At 37.4% G+C, this 14,587-nt stretch overlaps 1 long non-coding RNA gene and 1 pseudogene across 1 annotated transcript in view; one reads left to right on the forward strand and one right to left on the reverse strand.

The window, feature by feature from the left end:
• Positions 1 to 14,587, reverse strand: part of LOC105746683 (uncharacterized) — a 134,922-nt gene that overhangs the window by 68,837 nt on the left and 51,498 nt on the right. Inside the window, exon 3 of the long non-coding RNA XR_001118982.4 lies at positions 3,650 to 3,788. This is a non-coding gene — a long non-coding RNA (uncharacterized lncRNA). The remainder of the gene's footprint in view (positions 1 to 3,649; positions 3,789 to 14,587) is intronic.
• LOC111765569 (U1 spliceosomal RNA) lies at positions 3,642 to 3,785 on the forward strand (annotated as a pseudogene).

Consider the following 14,587-nt stretch of genomic DNA (forward strand, 5'->3'; position numbering starts at 1 on the left):
ACAGCCAGGGTGGGGGTGGGGGAAAGGGGAGAGAAATAAATAAATAAATAAAATCTTAAAAAAAAATTAGTTCAGAAAAATCACTAAACAAACAAAACTGTAACAAGCAGCAACAATAAACTTGAGGGAGATGGAAGAATATGATTTCCAGGGTTGCCACATCATAACAAAAATTTCCAGTTTTCTACTGATGAGCAATCTGAGGAGGAAATTTTTTAAAATCGATTTATAATAGCAAATAAAAGAATCAAATATTTAGGAGTAAACTTAACCAAGGACATTAAGGACCTGTATTCAGAAAACTACAAAGCATTGCCAAAAGAAACCAAGGAACACTTAAATAAATGGAAGGACATTCCATGTTTAGGGACTGGAAGACTAAATATCATAAAGATGTCAATTCTATCCAAACTGATTTACGGATTCAACACTATCCAAATAAAAATCCCAACAGCCATTTTTGCACAAATGTAAAAACCAATTATCAAATTTATTTGGAAAATAAGGGGACCTGAGTAACCAAAAATGTCTTAAAAATGAAGAACAAAGTTGGAGGACTCTCACTTCTTGACTTTAAAGCATATTACTTAGCTACAGTGGTAAAACCAGCATGGTACTGGCAAAAAGACTAAAAAGATTGACCAAAAGAACCAAACTAAGAACTCAGAAATAGACCCTCACATCTACAGTCAAGTGATTTTTGACAAGGTTGTCAAATCCTCCCAGCTGGGCCAGAGCAGTCTATTCAACAAATGGTGCTGGGAGAACTGGATATCCATAGCCAAAAAAAAAAAAAAAAGAAAAGAAAAGAAAGGAAAAAGAAAGAGGGTCCCATAGCTCTCACCTTATACAAAAATTAATTCAAAATGGATCAAGAACCTAAATATAAAAGCAACAACCATAAAACTCCTAGAAGAATATGTAGGAAAACATCTTCAAGATCTTGTGGTAGGCATGAGTTTCTTAAACCTTAAACCTAAAGCATGAGCAGCAAAAGAAAAAAGTAAATAAATGGGACCTCCTCAGAGTTAAACTCTTTTGCACCTCAAAAGGGTGAAAAGGCATTCAAATCAATGGGAGAAAATATTTCAAAATTGGATATCCAATAAGTTTTTAAAATCCATGATATATAAAAAGATACTACAATCCAACAATAAAAAGACAAATTACCTGATTAAAAAACGGGCAAAAGAATTGAATAGACAATTATCCAAAGCAGAAATACAAATGGTGATGAAACACATGAGAAAATGTTCAACATCACTAGTGATTAGGGAAATGCAAAAGAAAACTACAATGAGATGTCATTTCATACCTATTAGAATAACCTCTGTTAAAAAGTAAAAAATCTACAAGTGTTGGAGAGGATGTGGAGTGATAGGAGCACTTATTCGCTGTTGGTGGGAATGTCGAATGGTACAGCCACTGTGGAGGACTGTTTGACAGTTCCTAAAGATGTTTGAATATAGACTTGCCATGTGTCCCAGCAATACTACTATTAGATATAAACCCAGAAGAATTGAGAGCCGAGACACAAACAGACATCTGTGCACTGTTATTCATAGCAGCATTATTCACAATTGCCAAAAGATGGAAACAACTCAGGTGTCCCTCAACTGAGGAATGGATAAACAATTTATGGTGCACATATATGATAGAATATTATGCAGTTGTAAGAAGAAATGAAATCATGAAGCATATGACAACATGGACGAACCTGAATGACATTATGTTGAGTGAAGCAATCTAGACACAAAAGGAAAAATATAGTATGATTGCACTATTATGACCTAAATATATTGTGTAAACTCATGGAGTTAATAATTAGAATATGGGTCACCAGAAAATAGAATGAGGGTAGATAATGGAAAGCTGAGATTTAATCTGTGCAGAATTGGTTAAAAAGGTTGCTTGTAAATCTTTGGAAATGAATAGAAATGGCCAAAGCACATCATAGTGTTTGTAACCAGCAGAGCTACTATATGGGTATGACAATGGTTGAAAGGGAAAGTCTAAGGTAATGTATATTTCTAGAAGGAAAACAAAAAAAGTAACATGGGACTGTATAACATAGTGAAAGTCAAGTGAAATACGAATATGGGTAATATTGCATATATAAGACTGTTTTTACAAACTATAAAAACAAATAAACTTGAGAGATAGAAACAGAATATCAGCTATGTTCAGCAGGGGGAGGCATAGAGTGCAGTGATTGAGAGGTAATGAGGTGGGGTTTTTTTGTTTGTCTTTTTTTGTTTTCTTAATATTATGATTATTGTAATAACTATTGAGGAGATGAATGCACAACTATGTGATTATACCAAATACCATTGATTGAGCACTTTGGATGAATTATGCCTTATTAATATGTATCAATAAAATTGATTTGTTAAAAAATCGGAACACAATAAAATCCTTCCTCCACCATCAAAAAAATTTCAAGTTTTCAGCAAAAAATTATGGGACATGCAAGAAACAAAGAAGCATGGACTATACTAAAGAAAAAAGCAATCAGTAGAAACTCCCCCTGAGAAAACCCAGATATTGCACAAAGATTTTAATGAGCTATTTTAAATATGTTCAAAAAACTAAAGTAAAGCACACCTAAAGAACTAAAGGAACCATGAGATGGTGACTGATAAAATAGAGAATGGAATTTGTGTTCCTGAGTGTGATGGAGTTGGACTCAGATGTGAACTTTCTGTACATGCCTCTTCTGTCACTTTTACTGAAACTGTGGTTGGTGCTGGGGTTGGTGTATGCTCAGGAGAGTTGAATCTCTAGACTGGCCATGTGCCAGCTGGGCCCTGAGCTTCAGCAGAGTTGCAGCTCATACTCTCCAGTTCGTTGGATTTACGCAGGTCAGCTAACAGGGAGGCGAAGATGGTCAACCACCACACCAGGGAACTGAGAGTACCTGCAAGCAGGAAAATTGTATCCACCAACCATGTGGGATCTAAACTGTCTCTCAATATAGAGGTAGAGTGGACATCACCAACCCAGGGTCCACAGGATGGATGAATAAAGTATGGATTAAAATGGACTTACTGGTATTCTATTATAGAACTATTGTGACTAGTACTGGAAGAAATTGTAGCACTGATGTGGAGAAAGTGGCCACAATAGCTGCTGAGGACAGGGAGAGAAAAGAAGAAATGCGATGTGGAGGCATTTTGGAGACTTGGAGTGGTCCGAAGTAATATTGCAGGAACAGATGCTGGACATTGTATATCCTGAACTAACCCACTGAATGTACTGGGGGAGAGTGTAAACGACAATATAAACTATCATCCATGCAGTGCAGCAGTGCTCCAAAATGTATTCACCAAATGCAATGAATGTGCCACAATGATGAAAGAGGTTGTTGATGTGGGAGGAGTGGGGGGATGAGGTGTGAGGTATATGGGAACCTCTTATATTATTTAATGTAACATTTTTTTTGTGTATTCTATGTATCTTCAAAAAAATACAATTAAAAAAGTAAATTAATTAAAATAAAATAAAATAGAGAACATCAACTAAGAGGTTGAAATCATAAAAAGGAACAAAATAGAAATTCTGGAGTTGAAAAGTACAACAACTGAAATGAAAAATTCTCTAGAGGGGCTCAATAGCAGATTTAAGAAGGCAGAAGAAAGAATCAGCTTACCTGGCAGGGGAAAGACTATGATAATGAATGTAGTTTACCCATGGCAAGGCTTATCCATTGCACTCTGGATGTACTGACTCCTGAAATTTCTCCAAATATGGGAAACTTGACTGCATAATTTGTGCATTTGTACATTCCCCTGAAAAAATAAAAAATAAAAATATAAAAATAAAAGAATCAGCAAACTTCAATACAAGTCAATTAAATTAAACAGTCTGAAAAACAGTAAAAAAATGAATGAAGAAAGGTGAACAGGGCCTAAGAGACCCAAGAAAAACCACCAAGTGTACCAACACATACATAGAGTCTCAGAAGGAGAGGGATAAAAGGAACAAATAGATAATTTGATGAAATAATGGCTGAAAGGGTACCAAATTTGATGAAAAACATTAATCTACAAGTTCAAGAAGCTCACTGAACCCCACTGTATTAGTTAGGGTTCTCCAGTGAAACAGAATCTACAAGAGATATTTGTAAATAGTAAGAGATTTTATAATATTCTCTCATGTGACCATGGGGATGCACAAGTCCAAATTCTGCATGCAGGCTGCAAACCAGGGGCTCCAATGAAGGTCCTCAATGAGTTCCCAGGAGATGTTGACTGTCTGAAGTCAAGCTGGAAAATTCTTTTGAATACTGAATTCACTTCCCCTTTTAAGACTTCAACTGATTGGATAAAATGTCACTCATTGCTGGAGGCAATTTCTTGACTGATTGTAAATGTAATCAGCCATCTATGCAATGAACTCACTGATGACTAAAACCCATAAATGTCCTTGTATTACAATTAGCCCAGTGGTTACTTGACCAAACAACAGGGCACAATTATCTGGCTGAGTTGACACATTAGCCTAACCATCATACCCATGTAGGATAAAGAGCAGAGCTATACAACATAACACATAATAATCACATTGTTGAAAGACAGTGAAATCCTGAAACGGCAAAAGGAGATGACTTATTACATACAAGGGATTCACAATATAATTAATAGCTGATGTCTCATCAGAAACAATGGAAGCCAGAAGGCAGTAAGATGACATATACAAGATTCTGAAAGAAAAAATCTGTCAGCCAATAATTCTATATTCAGCAAAACTATCCTTAACTAACAGTGAAAATTAAGATATTCACAGATAAACAAAAGTTGAGAGAGTCTGTTGCTAGTAGAACGTCTCTATAAGAAATGTGGTAGGTCTCATAGGGAATCTTTCAGACTTAAATGAAAGGACACTAGACAATAATTCAAATAGATGGAGAACTAAAGAACATCAGTAAAGGAAAACAAAGGTAAGCATAATTGAATATTAAGGTATTTTTTGTAAATTCTTTTTTTTTTCCTAGCTGACTTAAAAGAACATCGCATATTGCAATAATTATAAATCTACGTTGATGGGCACATAATGTATAAAGATATAATATATGGGAAAATAGCATCAGTCTAAAAGGGAGAAGATGAATTATACAGGATCAAATGTTTTGGGTACATTTGAAGCTAATTTGATATTAATCCAAATTAGAATGTTATAAATTAAGATATTAAGTGTAATCCCCAGGGAAACCACTAAGAAAATAACCCAAAAAACACCTATGAAAATAAATGACAGGGGAGAAAAAATCTCTTTAACACAAAACAAGGCAGAAATGGAAGTACTGATGAACAAAAAACATGGTATACGTTGAAGACAAATAGTAAAATGGCAATGAAGTCCTTCTTTATCAGTAATTACATTGAATGTAAATGGATTAAACTCTCCAATTAAAAGTCAGAGACTGGCAGAATGGATAAAAAGTGTTATTCAACTATATTCTATCTATAAGACACTGCAGATTCAAAGACACAAATAGATTGATGAAAAAAGAGGTAAAAGATTGTAGAGTGAATATAACCAAAAGAGAACTGGAGTGGTTCACTAATATCAGACAAAATAGTTTTTAAGACAAAAATTATTATGAGAGACAAAAAAAAAAAAAGGATATTATATAATGATAAAAAGATCAATCCATCAAGACCATAAAACTATCATAAACATATGTACAAAGCTAAAGAGCCCCAAAATAAATAAAGCAAAATTTGACAGAATTGAAGGGAGAAATAGAAAGTTTCATAATAATAGTTGGGTACTTCACCATCAAACGTTCAACAATGGATAGAATAACTAGATAGAAGATTAGCAAGGAAATAGAAGGCTTGAACAACACACCATAATCTAACTAGACCTGTTTTAGTTTTCCAGGTATGCTGTGATAAACAGTGCACACTGATTTGACGTAAACAATGGGAATTTATTGTCTCACAGTTTTGGAGGTTAGAAGTCCAAAATCAGGGTCTTGGCAGACAACTCTTTCTCTTGGAATAAGTAACATTCTGGTGCTGGCTTGCTGCAATCATTGGTGTTCCATGGCTTGCATCTCTGCCTCTTTCACATGGCAATCTGTTTCCTTGGTGTCCTCTTGTTTCTTTTGCCTTTGGGCTTCTACTAACTTCTGGCTTCTACAGACTGACTGCATCTGAATTTCTTTTGCTCATAAGGATTGCAGTCATATGGATTAAGTCCCACCCTGATTCAATTTGACCTCATCTAAATAGGATCTTCAAAGACCCTACTGACAAATGATTCTACACCTTAACTTAATGGGACATCTTCAAACGTCCTATTGACAAATGGGTTCACAACCACAATACTGGACAGTAGGACTTGAATATGTCTTTATGGGTGACATGATTCAATCCACCAACAAAACCTAACAGCCATCTATAGAACATTTCACCCAACAGCAGCAGAATACATATTCTTCTAAGGCGCTTATGAATTGTTTTCCAGGTAGACCATATGTTAGGCCACAAAGCAAGTCTCAAAAATTTGAAAAGATTGAAATCTGTTGTGGGCGATTAAGGCAGCATGCATAGAATCTACCTTTCAGCAATGCCGGTAACATGGCTGCCCGAGCTGATACAGCAATAGCTTAGGTCACCCTCCCCCCTTCTTTTTTTTAAAGATCTATTTATTTATTTAATTTCCCCCCCTCCCCTGGTTGTCTGTTCTTGGTGTCTATTTGCTGCATTTTGTTTCTTTGTCTGCTTTTGTTTCTTTGTCCGCTTCTGTTGTCGTCAGCGGCACGGGAAGTATGGGCGGCATCATTCCTGGGCAGGCTGCACTTTCTTTTCACGCTGGGCGGCTTTCCTCACAGGCGCACTCCTTGCGCGTGGGGGCTCCCCCATGCGGGGGACACCCCTTCGTGGCAGGGCACTCCTTGCGCGCATCTGCACTGCGCATGGGCCAGCTCCACGCGGGTCAAGGAGGCCCGGGGTTTGAACCGCGGACCTCCCATATGGTAGACGGACGCCCTAACCACTGGGCCAAAGTCCGTTTCCCCTCCCCCCTTCTTTACAGAACCAGTTCCTGCCAAAAGTTCTTACCTCAAATCTGCCTCCCGCCCTAGCAACAGCAGCGGCCAATCCCAGACCACCACCTATCCTTACCCACCCCCCCCTCCTCCCTAGAGTATATATGCTCAGTCCCCTCAATAAAGTTTTGCAGCTTGATCAGAATACTGTCTTGCTGTCATTCCTTGTGTCTCTCTTGTCCCATACCATTCTTTCCCTCCTAGGATCCGGAGCTCCTGTTGATCGTCCCACTGGCCGGGACAGAAATCATTCAAATTATCATCTTTGACTACAATGGAATGAAACTAGAAGTCAACAACAGAAGGAAAACTGGAAAATTCACAAATATCTGGAACTTAAACAAATAACCACTGAGTCAAAGAAAAAATCACAAAGGAAACTTAAAAATACTTTGAGATGAATGAAATAAAGCACAACATACCAAAACTTATGATATGCAACAAAAGCAGCACTTTCAAGTAAATTCATAGCTATAAATGGTTACACTAGAAGAAAGATCTCAAATAAATAACCCAGCCATCACCTTAACATGCTATAAAAAGAAGAGGAAAATAAACCTAAAGCAAGTAGAAGAAAGAAATAATAAATATTAAAATTGAGGTAAATAAAAAAGAGAATAGAAAAATATGGAAAATAAATCAGAAGTTAGCTTTTTCATAAGATCAACAAAATGACAAACCTTTACCAAGACTGACTAAGAATAAAAGAGCAAGGACTAAAATTACTAAAGTCATGGATATAAGCAGGGACAGTACTACTGAAATTATAAATATAAAAAGGATTATAAAAGAACTGTGAACAATTATATGCCAAAAAATTAGAGAACTTAGGTAAAATGGAAAAATTCCTAGAAACACACCATCAAAAATTGACTCAAAAAACCCAGAAAATCTGAATAGGCCTGTAATTAATATAAACACTGAGTCAGTAATCAAAAACCTTCCAACAAAGAAAATCCCAGGACCAGTTGGCTTCACTGATGAATTCTTCCAAATATTTAAAGAATTAGCAGGGAAGCAGTTGTGGCTCAACTGATAGAGCTTCCATCTACCGTTTGGATGGTCCAGAGGTCAATACCCAGGGCCTCCTGACCTGTGTGGTGAACTGGCCCATACGCAGTGCTGCCACACACAAGGAGTGTCATGCCATGCAGGTGTGTCCCCCACATAGGGGTGCCCCACATGCATGGAGTATGCCCCACAAGGAGAGCCACTCCATGCGAAAAAAGCACCGCCTGCCCATCAGTGGTGCCAGACACACGGGGAGCTGACACAGCAAGATGATGCAACAAAAATAGTGCTAGAGTTTCCCAGTGCCGCATGGCAAGAATGCAATCGGACACAGAAGAACTGACACAGCGAATGGACAGAGAGAGCAAACAACAGGGGGGAAAGGGAGAGAAATAAACAAAATAAATCTTAAAAAATAAATTAACACCAATCCCTCTCAAATGCTTCCAAAATAAACAGAAGAGGAAGTAACACTTCCTAACTCATTCTATGACTCCAACTCTGATAACAAAACCAGACAAAGACATCACAAAAAAGAATACAACAAAAAAATAACACTTAAGATATAGATACAGACATCATCAACAAAATATTAGCAAACCAAATCCAGCAGTACTTAAAAAAGACTACAAACCATAACTAACTGGGATTTATCTAAGAAATGTAAGAGTTCTCCAATATATGAAAATCAATGATATAATACATCGTCTTCATAGAATAAAGGGGAAAACATCACATGATCTTCAAAATAAATGCAGAAGGAGCACTTGATAAAATCAACAACCTTTCATTATTAAAACATTCAATAAACCAAGATTAGAAAGGAAGTTCCTCAACCTAATAAAGGGCATCTATGAAAAACCCACAGACAACATCACTCTTAATGGTGAAAGACAGAAAATTTTCCAGCTAAGATCAGGAACAAGGCAAGGGCATCTGTTCTCACCACTTAATTCAGCATGGTACTGGAAGTTCTAACCAGAGATATTAAGTGAGAAAAAGAAATAAAAGGAATCTAGATTGGAAATGAAGAAATAAATCTCTATTAGCATATGACATGATCTTATATAGAGAAAATCCTATAGAATCCACAAAAAACTATTAGGCATAATAAATAAATACAGCAAAGTTACAGGACATAAGATCAACATGCAGAAATCAGTGGCATTTCTAATATGCTAGTCACTGAACAACCCAAAAGAGGAATTAAGGAAACAATTCCATTTATGACAACATCAAAAATTAATTCAAAATGGATCCTTTGCCTGAAAATAAGAGATAAAACTATAAAACTCATAAAAGAAAACATAGGGGAATATTTTAAGGAACAGTTACAAATGGAGAGCTGCAATGAGCATAATACCTCCTAACTGGAGTTTTTACGAGGGCTCTGATGATGGATGTCTCCAGAGGAATCCTTGTGACCATTGCTTGAGATATGGGGGGCTCTAGGAAATATATAGGAGCTGTGTACGACTCCCATGTCATTTGCATATTAAGGAATGGGGTGGAAAGGAGGAACACATCAGCTCTCCATCTGAGGAATCGAAAGAAGTGCCTTGTTATGTCACATTATTTCTGTTTTGCTTTTGTTTAGTTTCTGTTTTTTTTAATGCTATCTTATATATCACAATGCCTTTTCAGTTATGAATAAAATTATGAATAAAATAATTATTTTATAAAACTAAAATTTCTATTTCCAAGTTTTTAGTACAAATTTTCAAAATTATATTAAAAAAGAAATGAGAAGGTACTTAAAATGGTATAATACAAAAATCAAATAAATATTGAAGTAGACATTAATGGAAGAATTGAGGGTAAAAAGGTATAACATTCACAAAGTTATAGCAAAATGGCAAAAGATTGCCTCACATTATCAGTAGTTCCTTTAAATATAAAAGAATTGACTTTCAGTCAAAAGGCAGATATTTAAACAATGTATATGTAACATACAGACTATAGTTCACAGAAATACTGTAATATTCTTGCATCAATGCCAAAAATATACTGTGTTAGTAACAGGGGTTATGGAAAAATATGTCAAATGTGCACTATAGTTATTTGTAATAGTCTGATTATTTAATCTCATTAATCTGTAACAAATGTTCCATAATGGTGTGGTGTGTTGGTGAAGGGTTGTTGCATGGGAATTCTACACAAAACACATGATTGTTTGTAAGTTCACAACTTCTGTAATAAAAATATATTTAAAAAAAGAATATATAGGGTGATCTACCTATGTGCTATTTACAAGAGACTCACTTTAAATTAAAAAACACAAGTAAGCTGAGAATGAAGGGATGGGAAAAAAACATGCAAATAGTAGCCAAAGAGAGTTACAGTAGTTATACTAATATTAGATAAAAGAGATTTTAAATCAAAAGCTGTAGTGAGCAGAACATATGTCCAGGGTGCATGGTAATGTTTGGATATACTCATAGTGGCAACAATTAAAAACCACAGCAGGGGGGGTACTGGGTTCCTGGCCAGTGGTGCTCTGTCGTGGTCCCTAGGGGAGCAGCGACAGTCTCCCAGGTGCAGCGGCGGGGACTGGGAGGGAGTGAGGGTTCAACAGTGAGCCCCTGATGCTAATGACTATGCTTGTGAGCTGATAAGCCTAAAATAAGAACAAGGCCTAGAGCAGCATTGTGCCTGGGAATTTCCTCCTGTCAGCCTTCATGTTACTCAAATGTGGCCAGTCTCGAAGCCAAACTCAGCATGTAAATGCAATGCCTTCCCCCCAGCGTGGGACATGACACCCAGGGATGAGCCTCCCTGGCACCGAGGGACCACTATCAACTACCAACTGATGATGCAACTGGAAAATGACCTTATACGGAAGGTTCAACGCGGATCAGCAGAATATCCCTGTCTACATAAAATAACGTGACTTTAAAATGCTGTTTGACCTAATGTAAGGGGGAAATGGAAAGGAGAAATGAGTTTATATGGCTACGAGTCTCTAAAAAAGAGTCTGGAGGCTGGCAGAAGGATTGCCCTTATGCACAACTGAGCACAGTCTGAGAGACAGATAAAGCAGATACAACCCCCAGGTATTGGTTCCTTTGAGGGCTAAAGAGACCCATGGGAGTTATGCTCATGGCCGATGGGGTTAACTACCAGGGCAGATGGCCCCTCTTTGGAAATGGTGTTTATGTGTGATGAATCTGGACTCAGATGGGATCTCTCTTCATAAGACTTTCATGCTAATGTGCTGGAGGTGCAGTTAGTGTTGGGGTTTAAGATATATTTAGGGGATTTGAATCTCTGGACTGACAATGTGATAGCCAGGTCCTGAGCCTCAACAGACTCCAGCACCTACAATCTGATTCATTGGACTCACCACACTCAGCTAAGATGGAGTTGAAGAAGGACAACCACAACACCATGGAGCCTAGAGTGATTACAACTGAAAATGGGAGGATTGCATCCAGCATCCATGTGGAATCTGAGCCTCCTCTTGACATAGAGGTGCAATGGACACAACCAATCCAATGTCCACATAGAAAAGGTGGCATTGGATTGGGAAAAGTGGACATGGTGGCTGATGGGTATGGGGAAAGGCAGGAAGAGATGAGAGGTGGAGGCATCTTTGGGGCATGGAGCTGCCCTGGATGGTGCTTTAGGGGCAATCGCCGGACATTGTAAATCCTCACAGGGCCCACTGGATGGAATGGGGGAGAGTATGGGCCATGATGTGGACCATTGACCATGAGGTGCAGAGGTGCCCAAAGATGTACTTACCAAATGCAATGGATGTGTCATGATGATGGGAATGAGTGTTGCTGGGGGGGGTGGAGAGGTGGGGTGGGGGTGGTGGGGTTGAATGGGACCTCATATATATATATATATTTTTAATGTAATATTATTACAAAGTCAATAAAAAAAAAGCTGTAGTGAGGGAATAGAAGGTCACTATATACTGATAAAGGAGTAAATTCAACAAGAAAACCTAACAATTATAAATACATATGCACCTAATGCCAAAGCCCTAAAATATATAAAGCAAATATTGACACATTTGAAGGGAGAAATAGATAGTTTCATATTAATAGTAGGATACTTCAATAAACCACTTTCAGTAATGGAGAGAATATCTACACAGATGATCAATAAAGAAACAGAAAACTTGAATGCTGCTATGAACAACTAGATCTAACAAACATATATGAAGCACTTCACCCAACAGCAGCAGAATCCATGTTTTTCTCTAGTGCACATAGACTTTTCTCCAGAATAGACCATATGTTAACTCACAAAACAAGACTCAATAAATTAAAAAAATATTGACATCCTGTAGTGTATCTTCTCAGACCAAAATAGAATGAAGATAGAAATCAATAACAAGGGAGAAATGGAAAATTCACAAATATGTGGAAATTAAACAGCATACACTTAAACAACTGAAAGGTCAAAGAAGAAACACAAAGGGAAATTAGGAATTATCTTGAGCAGAATGAAAATGAAAATACAATATACCAAAACTTATGGGTTGTAAGAAATGCAGTTCTCAGAAGGAAATGTATAGCTCTAAAACTTACACTTAAAGAAAAGAAAGATTTCAAATCAGAGACCTAACATCACAAATGGGGGCTTAGAATTAGAAGAGAAAACTAAACCCAAAATGTGAAAAATAAATAAAATAAAAAGGATTGTAGTGCAACAAATGACATAGAGAATAAAAAGCCAATAGAGCAAATCAACAAAACTAACAGTTGTTTCTTTGAAAAGTGTAATAAAATTGACAAATATTTAGCAGTCTAAAGAAAAAGAGGAGCAAGACACAAATAAAATCAGAAATGGTGGTGGTGAGGGGGCATTACTACTGGCCCAACAGAAATAAAAAGGACTTTATGAGAATGTTATGAACAACTGTAAGCAAATAAATTAGACAACCTAGATTAAATGGACAAATCCTTAAAATACCCAAACTACCTACATTGATCAAGAAGAAATAGGAGATCTCAACAAACCAATTACTAGTAAAGGAATTGAATCAGTAATCAAAGATTTCCCAAGAAAGAAAAGCCCAGGGCCACGTGGCTTCATTGAGAATTTTTTAACACTACAAGAATTAACACCAACCCTGCTCAAGTTTTTCCAAAAAGTTGAAGAGAAGGGAACACTCCCTAACTCATTCTATGAGGTCAACATCACTGTAATACCAAAGCCAGATAAAGATGCTACAAGAAAAGAAATTTACAAAAAGGACCTTATATGGAAGGTTCAATGTGGATCAGCAGAATATCCATGTCTACATAAAATAACATGACTTTAAAATGCTGTTTGACCTAAAGTAAGGGGGAAATGGAAAGGAGAAATGAGTTTATATGGCTACGAGTCTCTAAAAAAGAGTCTGGAGGCTGGCAGAAGGATTGCCCTTATGCACAACTGAGCACAGTCTGAGAGACAGATAAAGCAGATACAACCCCCAGGTATTGGTTCCTTTGAGGGCTAAAGAGACCCATGGGAGTTATGCTCATGGCCGATGGGGTTAACTACCAGGGCAGATGGCCCCTCTTTGGAAATGGTGTTTATGTGTGATGAATCTGGACTCAGATGGGATCTCTCTTCATAAGACTTTCATGCTAATGTGCTGGAGGTGCAGTTAGTGTTGGGGTTTAAGATATATTTAGGGGATTTGAATCTCTGGACTGACAATGTGATAGCCAGGTCCTGAGCCTCAACAGACTCCAGCACCTACAATCTGATTCATTGGACTTACCACACTCAGCTAAGATGGAGTTGAAGAAGGACAACCACCACACCATGGAGCCTAGAGTGATTACAACTGAAAATGGGAGGATTGCATCCAGCATCCATGTGGAATCTGAGCCTCCTCTTGACATAGAGGTGCAATGGACACAACCAATCCAATGTCCACATAGAAGAGGTGGCATTGGATTGGGAAAAGTGGACATGGTGGACGATGGGTATGGGGAAAGGCAGGAAGAGATGAGAGGTGGAGGCGTCTTTGGGACATGGAGCTGCCCTAGATGGTGCTTCAGAGGTAATCACCGGACATTGTAAATCCTCACAGGGCCCACTGGATGGAATGGAGGAGAGTATGGGCCATGATATGAACCATTGTCTATGAGGTGCAGAGGTGCCCAAAGATGTACTTACCAAATCCAATGGATGTGTCATGATGATGGGAACGAGTGTTGTTGGGGGTGGGGGGGAGCGGGGGGGTGGGGGGGGTGGGGTTGAATGGGACCTCACATATATATTTTTAATGTAATATTATTACAAAGTCAATTAAAAAAAAAAGAAATTTACAGAAAATTATGAATATGGTTGTAACAATTGTTAACAGAATACTAACAAATCAAATACAACAGCACATTAAAATAATTCTACACCATGACCAAGTGGGATATATCCCAGGTGTAGAAGGGCAGTTCAACATAAGAAAATGGGAACCTCTTATGTTTTGTAATATAACGTTCTTTGTGATCTATTAACTTTAATTTAAAAAGTGTTAAAATTTTTAAAAAGCAAATGAAAAGATGCCCAACA

The sequence above is a fragment of the Dasypus novemcinctus genome, chromosome 18 (genome assembly GCF_030445035.2).
Source record: "Dasypus novemcinctus isolate mDasNov1 chromosome 18, mDasNov1.1.hap2, whole genome shotgun sequence".
In the NCBI taxonomy this organism is placed as follows: domain Eukaryota; kingdom Metazoa; phylum Chordata; class Mammalia; order Cingulata; family Dasypodidae; genus Dasypus; species Dasypus novemcinctus.